The sequence below is a fragment of the Nelumbo lutea genome, chromosome 7, assembly GCF_056320005.1.
Source record: "Nelumbo lutea isolate HS-2025 chromosome 7, American lotus-T2T, whole genome shotgun sequence".
NCBI classification, from domain to species: domain Eukaryota; kingdom Viridiplantae; phylum Streptophyta; class Magnoliopsida; order Proteales; family Nelumbonaceae; genus Nelumbo; species Nelumbo lutea.
The window spans coordinates 57,478,298-57,493,920 of NC_142690.1; the positions used below are offsets into that span (position 1 = coordinate 57,478,298).

Here is a 15,623-nt window from a genome sequence, read left to right on the forward strand (position 1 = left end):
TACATAAGTAGTTGAACAAAATATCATACATAAGCAAATAGAAGTTATTTCAATTTGATTTAATTTGTTGCATCCTTTGCAAAGTTGGCTTTAAACCTTGAAAAATGGATAATACAAATACACAAACCAGTCTTAAGGGATATCCCTCATCTACAAAGTGGTTAAAAGGTTAATAAGGATGTTAGGCTTGGATGATGATATTGACGATCAAGATGATTTTCTAATATTCAAATTCTTGAGGATTTAGAATTGTTTAGACAACAGTCATCAACAATCATTTCATTTCTACTATTACCAATGTAACAACTGTATGCATTTCTTTTAGGGGGAAATCAATGAACTGTTAGTCAACCTCTAAGTATTGTGCCTAGTGGCGCCTATAAATTCCTCTTTTGTCACTCAATGTGTAGTTCTTAATCTTAATATAATGAAATCAATTAATAGTGCAAGCCCACAAAAGTTGCATATTCGCATTGTAATTTTTATCATATCCTCAATTAATGAACATCTATTTAATATATCTCGTACTCATACATGTATACTATCTTAGTGGGGATTTCCCAATGTTGTTTCAAACATCAAGATTATATTATCCATATTTTAAGATGAACATTTAATTTCTTGTTTACAAACAATCTATTCTTTGAATTACTAAATTGCTCTCTATGTAGATTGTTGTTTACTTTCAACTATTTGGTTTAAACAATTTTCATATTTATGATTCTAACAATTAACCCCAAGATAAATTAACCTCATATTGAAATTATTTACAAAGACCAATTGCTTTTGACAATTTATAGATTCTTCCTTATTTTTTATTCTTATAGCCTTGATAGTGATGCTAAGTTTTAAATGTATTTGTGTTTTAGGCTTAAATTGGAATGAGTACAAATACATATATGTAGAGTGCAAAATTTGTATTTTGTATTATTTTGCAGTATTTGTATTGTACATATTTATATTTATACTCTTTCCAAACTAAGCCTTAAGGGTGAAATACACAAATGATGGGGCGTAAGCTTCTTTAGTTGCTTGTGCAGAGAAACATAATTTATTAGTAGTTTTGTAACCTAATTCTTTCATACTAGTAGTTTTGTGTTTTATATTTTTAGCAAAAGCTTATAAATATTGTGAAGCTTTCATATGATATTTTTTTTAAACTCAAAATGTTTTTTTTCCAAATATGTTAACAGGTTATAAGGTAACTATATTAGTAGTTATAGGTACTTGCACTTGTAACTTTGACCAAATTGCAGATATCACCCTTCAAATTAGGTAATTAATTTCTATCATTCCATAGAGAAACAGAACAAACAAAAATGACTGGTTGATGATGAACTTATATTTAAAGAAATAATCATACAAAGCTAAGAATTGCAAAGTTGTGTTAATTACGGTTTTAGTGGATATGCCTTCCCCTTTTTCTTTTTATGTATTTCAATCAATTTGTTCAAATTTAGGGGAGGACGTCTTGGGTGGTGTTTGGGATTGATGTTGTTTCTCAAGAGGTATTTTCTCAAAAAATAAATGATAATGCATAAGCATGTTGTTTTCCTAGAAAGCATTTTCTATTTGGTACAAGTGTTGTTGTTGCCACATATGCATTTTTCAATGCCGCACCGACACATTATTTCTAACAACAATAGAAAAAATTGGGAAAATACCAAAAAGGGCATTTATCATACCATGGATTTCCTAATTTCCAAAGCATGGTCTAAGAAAAAGTTTTGTGGAAAAACAACTAACCAAATAGCAATTGTTTTTTCAGAAAACAGATTTCTTGCGTGGCATTGATGTGGCACTGTTTTCTAAGGAAATAACAAATATCCCAAACACCCACTTGAATGCCTGTCAAGTTCTTCACACATGTGTGAGTCTTACATGATGTGGTGCTGAACTAATAATCAAAATTTAAAAAAAAAAAAGAAGAAGAAGAATTGACTAGTTAGCCAAACTTATTGAACCTCTAGTTGATTTGGTAATACCCTTAAAATTGGTATGATTAAAAAAATAGCTAAATTTGTATACAACTTGAAAACCGATGAATCTATCACGATTTTGTATAATTAGCCTTTTTTTTTGTGTTTTATTAAGTTCCTACCCGCAAAAAGACAAAAATACAATACATGTTCAATCTAAACTCCCAAACAAATTAACCATTTACCAAAACAATGAATTAACCATAGGCTCCCTAGACATTGTTTTATACTTTTCTTTGACTATTTTCTTCCTCTATTATTCTCTTTTCTACCTTGTTGTCATTTAGCCATTGTCAAACCTAGGTGCTCCTTCAAACTTGTTGGCATGACACTAACTCACCACCATGGTGCCACCAAATTTGTAGCTACTCATTCATTCGATTAATCTCTCATTTGTTTTTTCACAATCGAGCTAATCTCCCAAGCCTTTCTATCACCAAGCACCCTATGTTGTAGTTATTGCTCATGTAACCAAACCTAGGAGGGGGTGGATTGAATTCTATAAAATTTCCTCTAAGGTTCAAGTATAAAAAATGCCAAGTATAACAGAAATGTAATTTTAAGAGGCGTATTGGGATACACCCTGGATGCACATGTGTATCGAAGAAAAACTAAGATACACATGAAAATAATATAAATATTCAAATAAATCATAAAAATACATTAATAGCACTAAATATAAGACTTAAATGTGATATGCTTATATTAAATTAATATATTTTAATGGTTTTATAAACAAATGCATTGTAGTCAATTATAGTTTCATTAAAAAACCCTATGCTTAATTCTAATTTATAAATTGTAATTCTCAAGTTTTAAGAAATGGGAAAAGCCCAACTATTTTATCCAAACATAAAATTGCATTAGTACAACTTTTAAGTGATTACATAATTAATAATGATTTCTTATTTAAATAATAACTGTTTGTTTTTTTCAATAAATAAGTAAACATTGTATAATATTTAAAAAAATAATTATTGAAGAAGATATTATGAAAAAGTTAAAAAATCAAAAGATATTATAAAAAATTGAGAAAAGTTACATATTTTTTGCAATATTTTTTAGAACTTTAGAATTTTTCTAAAACAATGATAATTCACACTTATTGCTCGTACTTATTGTATATCCAGCACTCTAAGAATGACGTTTGAAATTTTAGAGTTGTTTAAGGGTGAGAAAATGCTTATTTCGGGGGAAATAATGCTTCTTTCCTCTTTTTGTTTTTTTCCTTTTTATCTGTAGCTTTTTCGTAGTGTATCAACTGTTACGTTACCAATATCCTCGATACACTATCGATACAGTCTGATACGGTGGAAAAATGTGATGCCATCGATTTTTCCATTGTATTCTGTATCTACTATAAGGTGTATTGTATTGAAATTTGAAGCCTTGGTTTTTCTCCCTAACTAATGTCTCTTGCAAAAATGAATGTAGCGCAAATATGATTGAAATAAAAAATATAACGTGCAAAATAATATATAACAAATGAAATGTTGCATATTAACAAGAGAAATCAAAACAACTACAAAAGGACTAGAAAACATATAACAGATTTATAGAGGTTCACTCAAACTAGGCCTATGTCCTCTCCCTAGGCACACCATTTGAGAATTTCCAATATCCAACTGCACATTCAGGTGCCACAAAAAGCTTTACATCAATTTGATTATTTGAATGCCAACACAACCTTTTATAAAAGTCGGACGTACGAGTAGGGGTGATCATGGGCCGGTCCTAGGCCGAGCTTTGCATTTATGATAAGGTCTATAGCTTAGGCCTGGGCCCGGCTCAGCTTGGGTTTTCGGGCATGAAACATAAGCCCTAGCTTAGGTCTACACGGGCCAGGGCCAGGTCGTAACTGATTTTATGCCAATGCCTTTCATATATATAAAACATTACATAATAAAATATTTTATATTAAATGACATAACATGCATATGATCTTATTTTATACATTATATAATAAAATATTATATAATATAAATTATACATGTTATGTTATAATATTTATGTATAAAGTATATAATATAATGTAAAATAATTTGTATATATTATACACAAAATGTGTAAGTTTAAATATATGCGGGTTTGAAGTATTAAGCCAAAGCCCAAGCCCAACCCTATAATTTGTGGGCCTGATGTGGCCCAGGCTTGAACACAAAGGACAGGCCCAAGCCTAGTAGGTCAAGCCAAAATGATCACCCCTACTTACGAGTGCCAACAAGACGTTTAACTGAATAAACTTATGGGTGTTATCCTAACCTTACATTGTTCAATTTAAGGCGCTAAACAACTTCAAATAAAGAACTATTAGTTGAATAAATACAAACAAATATAACAAGATATGTAAGTAAGTACCGTGTAAAGCCTCTACAAGAAGATATGCAATTACAAAACAAAACTAAATAATTGTAAGAGATTGCACACTAACAATAGACTTAGCTTTTGAAGAGATTTAAGTTTCTTGTGAGATTCAATATAACACAAATGTTGTTTCATATTTGTCACGAAGTTGAAATTCTTTCAATTCAAAATCTCTTTACTCTTTTTTTTTTGTTAACTTTCTAGTTTGAACACTTAAGCACAATGCACTTTTTTTTTTTCTTAATTCATTCTTTAGTTAAAACTTGTGAATATATAGCAAAAACCAAGCTTAGAGAGCTTGTGACTATTATAGTGTCATTCAGAAAAGATTAAACCATTATGAGAAATGTTTAGAACTTACTCCCAACGTTGTTAAAGGCTTACTAGAAGAGGAAATAGTTGTTAAGCCTTCAAACAATCAAAAAACAAATTTTCCTCAATTAAAAAGTTAACTAGCATAACCAAATAGTCGAGCACTATTTTATCTTGTCAAGAGCAAATAGTTAACTATCACGACTGAGTAGTCAATTACTACTTATATGGGAGAATGTTTCTTTTATAATATTTGAATATTACAAATTACTCAATTGCGACTATTTCAAATAGCCGGCTACTAACCTTTGAATATTTGACTACTAATTAAGATTAGTTAGACATTAGATTCAACCATTATAAGTAGTTAGTTACTAGGTGACACTAGTTTCGGTTGTCACTATAGCTTTATGGGCAATTGACTACTCAACCTTTAGATTTCTAAACTTAGTGCTTTTAGAATTAAGTCCATCAATGAGTCTAGAAAGAACTTAAAAACATTTTATATCCTAACCATTAGCCTTTGATGTTTTGATATATTGAGATAGGTCTGCGAGTCTCACCTTGTGTAGCATGCCCATAAATACTTGTAGGAGAATGGCATTATGCTCATCGCTTATAGAACACATATAAACTTTTGAGGTGGTTAGCAATCAAGATTTGAGGAGTGTGCATCATACATTCTACACAAAAATTTCAAAGACATTAGTGTCATCCTTGATTGTATAATGGGCTTCGTCTAGTGTTTATCATGCCTCCTTAATTCAATCAAGGGTTGTGGTATGCACCAATAAGTTACTATTCCTTGACGCATCCAATCTTTAAACACACAATGGTATTCGTTAGTTATTGCTTCATTATATTTGCACATGGCGCTTCAACCTGTACCCGATTCCTGATCTCATTATATTGAAAATTTGGTTATGAAATGTAATAAATTTATGGTTTTGAAATTAGAATTGCAACATTATGACTTGAGCAATAAATTGGATAATAGGGAATCGGATTGGTAAAATATTAAATTAAAAGGGTTAAATGCCTATGTAATTGATGAAATTCTTATTCTCTCTCTCTCTCTCTCTCTCTCTCTCTCTCTATATATATATATATATATATATATATATATATATATATATTACCCTAGTATTTGCTAAGGCACCCATATAGCTTCTAACAATGGACACAATCATCTTTCACCATCAACTCGCCGTTAATATCCTCCATCATGTGATTCCACATGACACTTTTATTTTTCCAAAATGTTTAAACTATCATTTTATAGTTCAAAATCCCCTTCAACCTTTGGTGACAATTTTTCTTCAAATACAAAAGGAGAAGGAGAAGAAGAAAAAAGCAAGCTTTAGAAGAGCAAAGGTTTAGTTTTTCAGTGAATTTCTCTACTCCAATCGTTATGGATACTCAAATCTATGGTGTTTTCAAAATATTCTACGGGCTTCTCAAATTTTTCATTTTTGGAGCCTTTACATTGCTGGAAAACCCCAATTGACTCAACTTTGAAGACCAATGTGAAAGGCTGCAACAATATAATTGACTTGTCAATTTGTTTTATGTTATGGGTATTGTAGAAATCTTGAGTTTTTCCCCTTTTATTCTCAATAGCTAGTTGTAATTATATAGTTTAAAGGTAATATAAGATAATGGAAGAGCTAGAAGGTAGTAAGAGGTAGAGACTATATGCCACAAAAGGAGATGAATCTCAAAGCCTAGAAGGAGAAACACATAATTTGCTTAGTGGTTTACACGATGATCTGCTTCACTATATCATGTTTTTCATGTCAATGGAAGTGATTATTCGAACTAGATTTTTTATCAATATGGTCGAGATACTTGTGGAGAAATATCCCTTCTTTGGACTTTATTGTAAGGCCATCGAATGAAGAGGATAAACATACATTAGAATTTAGGGTTTCTTTTGTTAAAACTTTACTTTTCTTTCACAAGGGTTCCACAGTAAAAAATAATAAAAAAAATTGTGCACTAATGTAGATACTTACAACATCAATAAATCCCAAGTAGATTCATGGATTAATTATGCATTAGATGGTGATGCGGAAGAACTTGATCTAGATTTTTCTGATGAAGAGTTTCAAGGAAATTATTTACCTTGAGATGAGTTATTATATGACTTACCTCCTGTTATTTTTAGATGTGAAACATTGAAAAGCTAAAAATTATGCAAATTATGTACTACCACCTCATCCCAAAGTACCAGATGGAGGAGAGCATGTACAATGTAGTGAAAAGATTCAGAGCCTTTGGAGGAAAAAAATGAAAACACATTATTCTTTACTTGTGGTCGTCGGGATTTGTAGCGGTCGGCGAAAATCTCATCAAGATTTGTAGTGGTCACCTTCTTTGGTGTGTGTGTTTCATAATCTTTACCACTTTATTTAACGGAAAGGCAACATGGTTATTTTATCTTTCTGTCAATATTTAATGATTTCATGCATTGTCAAAAACTATAGTGGTAGCTTAAGTCTTTAATCTTGTGGGTTAGCAAATGGACAAAAACTTACCCTACTATTTGAAAAATGACTTAAAAACCCTTAACTTTTTGACAATGGACAAAATCCTCCCCTACCATTATCATGCCGTTACAATTCACTCACATGTGATGGCATGCAACATGTAATTTTTCTTAATTCCAAAACTTCACTTTGTGATTGATTTTGCCCTTTTATTGTTCTTTACATTTTTAAAACAAAACCTAACTTGCCGATGAATGAAAGAACCCTACAAAATTAGATTTTTTTTCCTTCTCTTTCTACTGTTTCCAATTGATTTTAAGTGAGAAACATAGGAAATTTGCGTTTCAAGTGAGAAGAGTCTTAAGAAACACAAAAAATTTAAGGTAATTTTAGATTTGGGCAGATTTGAAGTAGAAGTAGAGGATTTGGGCGGATCTAGTTTTTGGGACTTCGATCTAGAATTATTAGGGCAGATCTAGGTGAAGACCTGGTTAACAATTATTTGACCGTGTAAGAGATAATAATATGAAAATAGAGTCGTAGATGTGTCAAACATGTTGGGATTTATACGAGATTGTCTTGTGTTATTATCTGATTGTTACTATCCCTTGTTGTATGTTGTTATCTTTGATAAACTCTATCTTATCTCTGATGTATCCTATTTCATGTCTAATTCTAATTACTTGATTATATAAATACATTTACCTAGGTCTCAATTACATATATGAGAACCCAATATTTCATCCCATATCTATCTTATTTCCTTCGTGTCTAATAGCTACCACCACTCAAACCAACTAAACCGAGCAGTCTAAAACCCAAGCCTAGAATCCCATGAGTTCAAAAGATTCCATTCCATCTTTCCATACCATTGCAATCACTGCTATGCCCAAATCACTCATTATCTTCCTGTAAAACTCACGAGTGACAATTTTAAACATATGGAGATCGCAACTCTTTCCGATCTTCAATACCCATGATCTCATGGGCCTAGTTAATGGTTCCATACCAAACTCACCTTCCAAAATTCCAGATCCCAGAAATCCTACCAGGAAGATTGACAATCCTTTAGCAATCAATTAGCATAGGTTCGACCAACTTATTTTAAGTTATTGGCTTGTATTCTTTAGCTTTTTTTGCAACTACAAACCATGAAGAAGGGTGTCAACACGACAATGAATATGTCTAGAAGGCTAGAGGCATATATGAATGTCTTGTTGTTGTGTCTAAACTAGTTTCGGACAATGATACGTTTCTTTACATCCTGGTCGGTCTAGGACCAAAGTATGAATCGTTTGTTGCATCTTACATCACTCACAACCCGCATGGATATAGATATTGTTATTGTGGAGGATCTTCATGGACTACTCAATCATGAGATCTGGCTGTATCAGCATTATCAGTAACCTCCTTTGGAGTCTTCCCCAATGGCTAATATGACACGTGTTGGCAACATATATTCTCAACAACTCGATATTAGGAATAGTGGTTCTCAATTTGGTGGTCATGGGTCTAATAGAGGCAGAGGCCATAGTTCCGGTATTGGGGGTCAAGGTAGAGGGAACTCATAGCACAACAGTGGACTTGTATGTCAACTTTGCAATCGTTTGGGTCATCCTATGTTAACATGTCGGCAATGATTTGATGCATCTTATCATAGAGAACCTCGGCCCAATAGCATGCAAGTTTACACAGCTAACACTACTTTCCCATAAGCAACATCATATGGACACGACTTCAACCCCAATTGGTATTTTGACCCCAACACAATAAATCATATGACACCGGATGTCTCAAGCATTCACTCTCCGTCAGAATATTCAGGCAACAATCAAGTTCAAATCAGAAATGGTTCATGTTTGATGATTAGTCATATTGGGTAGTTATCCTTTGTTCATAATAATCGTTCTTTTTCTCCTTAAGAATTTTCTCCATGTTCCTCCACTCTCTAAAAATTTATTGTTTGTTTCTTAGTTCACACATGACAATAATCTTGTTTTTGAATTTCACCCATCTCATTTTGTTGTGAAGGATCCTACATCTGGGACGGTGGTTTTACAAGGGCCTAACATAAATGGTCTATATTGTTTTTCTCCTCTACCTATGACTCAGTCATGTGTTATCCACACACCTCCTCAAGCTTTCAGCAGTGTTCGTGTCAATACCTCTTAGTGGCATATTTGGTTAGGTCACCCATCTCTTCAAGTAGTGTGTTGTGTTCTTGCTTCTATAGGTCAACAAACAAGTACTAGTGATCTTGGTTCTCTTTGTTCTTCTTGTCAACATGCCAATAATCACCGTTTACCATTTTGTTCTTCATAGTTTCAACCTTCTTCACCATTGGAATTAGTTAGTTCAGATGCATGGGTCCTTTCACTTACGTGTCTAATAATGGGTATCATTATTATGTCATTTTTGTTGATCATTATACGCGATTTACATGGATATTCCCCCTTGCCAATAAAGGTGATGTGTTCGATGTCTTTTTGAATTTTAAAAAAGAATGTTGAAAATGTATTTTTCTCCTCCATCAAATACTTTCAAAGTGATTGGGGAGGAGAATATCGACATCTCTTTCATTTTTTTCATGAGTGTGGTATCAACCATTGGTTGTCTTGTCCCAATACATTCCAACAAAATGGTACAATTGAGCGTAAACATCGTCACATTGTAGAGACGGCATTGGCACTCCTCAGTCATGCTTCTCTCCCTTTTCGTTTTTGGGATGATGTTGTATCATGCATCACTTTTCTTATTAATTGTCTCCCATCCCTATTCCTGTTCATGGGCTGGGCTCGGGCCGGGCTTTTACTCATCATTAATGGAAATATGCTAGGCTTGAGCCTGAGCCCGGCCCAACCAACGGGCCTATAACTTGGGCCCAAGCCCGGCCCTGATAAAAAGCCCGAAGCTCGAGCCCAAGCCCGAGCCCGAAGCCCGACCTAATAAAAAAATTACAATTTTCCTTGTTCAAATTAGAATTAAAAATTTGGATGTTTTTTTTTCCCTATTTAAATAAACAATGGGCCTACAAGATGGTTTTTTCCCTTTCTTTTACGTTTTAAAACACAGTTTTACATTCTTAAATAAAAAAATTTATTCAAATGGACATAATCACATAACTCATTTTAAGTCTAATTTTAGGTTAGGCCGGGCCAAGCTATTTTGACAAAACCCGAGCCCGACTCGAATTTATTGTGGGTTGGGCTTTTTGGCCTGAGTTTAAGCCCGCGGGCCTATAGCCTATAAATATGTTCAAGCCCATCCGGGGGCCGGGCCGGCCCATTGGGCCACCCAACCCATGAACAGGTCTACCCATCCCCTATTCTCAATAGTCTCTCCCCATTTGAAAAGCTTTTTAAACGCCCACCTGACTATGCCATGTTACGCTCCTTTGGGTTTGCTTGTTACCCATAGTATGGCCATACAACAAGCATAAGTTTCAATTCTAGACTAATCGTTGCATTTTTCTTGGTTATAGTGCTTCTCACAAAGGTTATAGGTGCTTGGTACCATCTACTAGCAAGATAATCATCTCTTGTGATGTTCGGTTTGATGAGACATGTTTTCCCTATACTGAAGTCTCTACACCATTAACTACTCCAAATTCAGGCACCTACATTATTGTGCCATTTTTTTTCATAGCTTCCGATCATGAGCATCTCCTTCTATGGGATCATCCACTTCTGGGACGTTCCCTTTGCCTTTCGAACCTATTGTTCACAATAGTACTACTGTTGCCTCTTGCAGTTCTCCATATTTGCAAATTGGCCCAATTGGTCCCATTTGCAATAGTCATGCAATTACTGTTGATTTTGATGCAACTTCTATTGGTTCATTGAACCTAGGCCCACTGAACCTATTTCACATGTCTCGGATATAGATTTTGACGATTCACCTCCATGGAAGGTCCTTCCCCTTGCTGATATCTTACAATAATCACTTGTAGTACCTACTCCACATTTTAGGCCACGTGGCAACCACTCACGCCATGCTCTTCTTGAAGCTCTCGTTGTTGAGGCTACCACCACCAAGCCAACTAGTTACTCCATTGCATCCAAGTTTCCAGAATGCTATGAGGCCATGCAATGAAAATATGATTTTCTCAAAAATGCCACATGGTCACTTGTTCCACCAACCTCCACAAGCAAATATTGTTGGTTGTAAATGGATTTTCAAATTAAAGAGGAATTTTGTTGGATCCTTGGTCCGTTACAAGGTCCATTTAGTAAAACAAGGTTTCACTCAAACTTATGGGCTTGACTATACTGAGACCTTTAGCCCAGTTGTTAACCCCATCACAATACAAACAATACTCTCTCTTGTTGTGTCTCATCATTGGCCCATCAAACATTTGGAAGTTCATAATGCATTTCTCCATGGGTTTCTTTTTTAGAAGATTTATATGGACCAACCGCTTGGTTTTGTGGACCCTTCTCGGCCTAAATTTGTCTACAAATTGGATAAGGCATTGCTTGGACTAAAAGAGGCCCTACGGACATGGTTCTATCGACTATATTCTCATCTCTTACACTTGGGCTTTCGTGTAGCTACATGTGATCCATCTCTATTCCTTTACACTTAAACTCAGGCCACTATTTACATATTGATTTACATTGACGACATCATCATCATTGGGACTTGTGCCTCCTACATTGAGTCTATCATCTTCTCTCTCTCAAAGAGTTTTGCCATCAAGGACTTGGGGGGACCTAAACTTCTTCCTTAGAGTTCAAGTCTCACATACACCCACATTCAACTTGTTGATGTCTTTACTAAATCCTTGCTTCCTCAGAGATTTCACTTGTTATGGGACAAGTTGAATGTGTTTACACCAGTTCAACTTGTGGGGGCATGTAAGAGACAACGATATGAGAATAGAGTCCCAAACGTGTCAAACATGTTGGGCTCTATATGGGATTATCTTGTGTTATTATCTGATTGTTACTATCCCTTGTTATCTGTTCTTATATTTGATGAACTCTATCTTATCTCTGATGTATCATACTTCAATTCCAACTGTAATTACTTGATTATATAAAAACATTTACACGAGTTTCAATTACATATACGAGAACCCAATATTTCATTCCATATCTATCATCTTTCTTTCTAATTACAATACTGCTGTATGAGGATGAATAAATTGCTAGTATTGAGAACACACTCAAGGGGTGTATGGCTCTCATTGATTTGGTATTGTTTAAAAACAATCTCTTTGGTGAAACTCTAGAATGTCTAATAGAGTTGTCGTTGATTGCATTAGACATGTCACAGAGCAAATATTTTGATTGCTTTCCTGAGAAGACTTGGTGCATTGTATATTTGCCAACTTGGGAGAAGAGGAAGCAAGAGAATCCCAAGAGTTTGCATACAGGATAAGTGCATATAAGGAGTGAGAAAGGTTGTAGAAGAGCGGATTTATCTTTAGTGAAGATCTCCATAAAACCACTGGTTGTGTACATCTCAACAAGCTTGATCAGGTGAAGCTAGCATTGAGTTTATGAAGCTACATATGGTTCTAATTTATTTCCTCATTTCTATGGCCCATTAGTGTTCTATTCAAGTTGATACCTTACAAACGGGTTCGACTATGACATTGAAAAGATATGATATCTAAAAAGCAATTGACCAATAAACTAGAATCATAAGCATGATAGCGAATAAGGTATTATTTATCAAAATTCATGGCTGGGTTTTGATTGGTCAAAACTCTTCCCATATCATATATTTTCCGCATCATAGATTTTCCCCTTACAAAAACCTTTTATACCGCTTTCAAATTCGTTTATGTTGTTGAACTTCAAATACTTAAACTACTCTTACTGTTTAGCTAATTGACTATTCTACCCTTACTATTTACATATTGTCTTAGAGTACCCCTAAGTTTTCTAACAATTGACTAGCTCTACGCCCACCATTAACATTTATTAATGTTCCATCAAAATCCGTACACATGTGACACCACATGATGTATACAATTTTTTTAAACCCAGTATTACCCTATGTCCCTCTTCTGTAAATCAAGTAAAAATAACTACTTGTGAACGGGACTAGTATGACCATTGTTATGGTCTCCGCCGATTCTTTGTTGATGATCCCACACAATGAGAGATCTATGCACTAATGCAACTCCAATTCTTGCAATGTTGGGCACTCGTCGCTGATACTCACCAACCCAGTCTCAGTGGCACATATTAGAACAAGCTTTTGAAGATTAGGGCGTCCATAGGCAATAACTTGTAGTCCTCAATCAATTGAAGTCTATAGGAGGAGAAGCAGAGGAGGAGAAGAAGACGAACTGGAGTTGCATAGACAGAGGGAGTAGAAGTGGTTGTTGGAGAATAAGAGCAGGAAGAGGAAGAAGAAGGATTGTATAGAGAGAGAGAGAGAGGTAGAGAAATCACATCTTGCTTCTCATTGATCCTTGTAGAGATCACATCTTGGTTGCTTTTGCTTCATAGCAACCAAGAGATGGAGCAATTTTAGGGGCCAGAAATGACGCCAAGAGATGTGAAGCCAACCCAGACACTTGAGTGGAGATTAGCCCCAAGAGATTAACCCCAAGAGGAAGTGGCTCAAGTAGAAGATGACACTAAGAAGGAGAGCTTCGCATCTTAGAGATCATCTAAGAAGAAAATCCAACCTCTCACTTCAATCCTAACTGTTTGAAGCAAGGTTGCTTGTGGTATTGTTGACATATTACCCTATCAAGAAGGTTTTGGACAGCAACTTTACAATGTGAGCCATTTCTGAACTTTACAAATGCAAGCCATGGGAGCTTCTTGGTATAATACATCATCTTCTACTACTCATCAAGTTCTAGTACTTGTATAAATAAAATTTCACACTGATTTTGAAGAACATGTTGTAGTGAAAGGGAATATGGGAGAGAAAGAGTGGTACTTCTTCAGCATCTAGGACCGAAAGTATCCAACTGGGCTTTGAACAAATAGATCTACGGAAACTGGGTACTGGAAGGCCACCGGTAAGGACATTGAGGTCTACAGTTCAAAGACGTGTCCACTTGTGGGCAAGAAGAAGACTCTGGTGTTCAATCGAGGACAAGGAGATTTTTAGAGATAGATGATTGTTTATTTTCTATCATTTCATATGGATATTTTGTTTGGTTATATTTAGTAAATTAATTCAATTGTTCATGCGACACCCCATGAACGTAAATAGGATGAGCGGGTGATCTCGTGGTGTTCCAGAAGACTGGTGGTGCTGGTGGGAGCAACGGTAATGGAGAGAGGAATCGTATTTCTTGTGGAGCTAACCTCTATCCTAACGTTGGGTCTCTGTTGTCAACATAGCTTCCTCCATTGATGGATTCATCTCCCTACATTGCCAACACCGAGGCCACTGACCGCGAGAGTTGCTTATACGAGAGCGAAAGCACAAGGGAGCACTATCTTGTTTCTCCACCATGGCTGTTGCTGCCGTTACAAACTTCAATCACCAAGCATGGTACCAGTTGGCATCACCGACATCTATCGTGAATGTTACAAACTATAACACCCGATTTGAAAGGAACAAAGGACTGTTGGCATTTCTGAGCTTGTCGTTGTAGGAGAATCTTCGGTTGCCTTTCTTCTCGTCCACGCTGCCGATGACAGTGATGTCTATCAAAAGCCCAAGGAACCCAATTTTCACATTGATTATGTAGATGCCATCTGGTAGCCGACAACTAACCCGTTACCTATAGCTGCAGTGGAACATGTGTCCAAATGTTTCAGTTGACGAACAAAGTGCAGTACAATAATACAACAAAGGGCATTGTGCTTGATCGTATGAGAGGGCCGAAGGCAGAACGAAGTTTTAAATTTGACATTTTATTTTTCCGTTGTTAGAAAAATTAGAAGTACTTTGAGACAATACATAAGTAAGGGTATAGTTAGTCAATTAGCTAAACAGTAGAGATAGTTTAAGAAATTCTCCCTTTTTCAAAATAAAAAATCCCCTTTGGTTCAAGAATTGGAATTTCATAACCACATCAATCTAGAAACCGTTTTCCCTCCTCATGGGTCCCATTTTTGTGTCTATTTTGCCGATGTTTTATTCATGTGGTTTACTGGCTCCATAAACTAGTTTTTGAAACAAGTTTAGGCCTCCGTTTTCATGTATTAACATTTCATAAGAAAACATTATAAGTTGGTATGTTCCACTTAATAGACATTTGATCAGTTTTCTCCATAATGTTACATTTTGAAAATTTGAAGAAAAATCAAAGGTAAAGTAGTCTTTTCAATCTTTCCAATACTGGTTCCTAAGGATAAGGTAAGTTATTGTCTATTTGCTGTACCATAGGGGTAGTTTAAGTATTTAGCTCTTTAATTTATTATTATCACAGTTCACCCTTTCATTTGACTACACACACATAATAATGTGTAGAGCGGTTTAACCTTGATAGTCGAACTGGTGACCTATGACCCGAAGGCAAAAGCGGGTCGATTTTGAAAACATTGTTTATCATACT

The 15,623-nt window shown here is 35.0% G+C and overlaps 1 pseudogene; it reads left to right on the forward strand.

The window, feature by feature from the left end:
* Positions 1-8,571: 8,571 nt before the first annotated feature.
* On the forward strand, positions 8,572-14,717 carry LOC148846527 (protein CUP-SHAPED COTYLEDON 2-like; annotated as a pseudogene).
* The last annotated feature ends 906 nt before the right edge of the window (positions 14,718-15,623 follow it).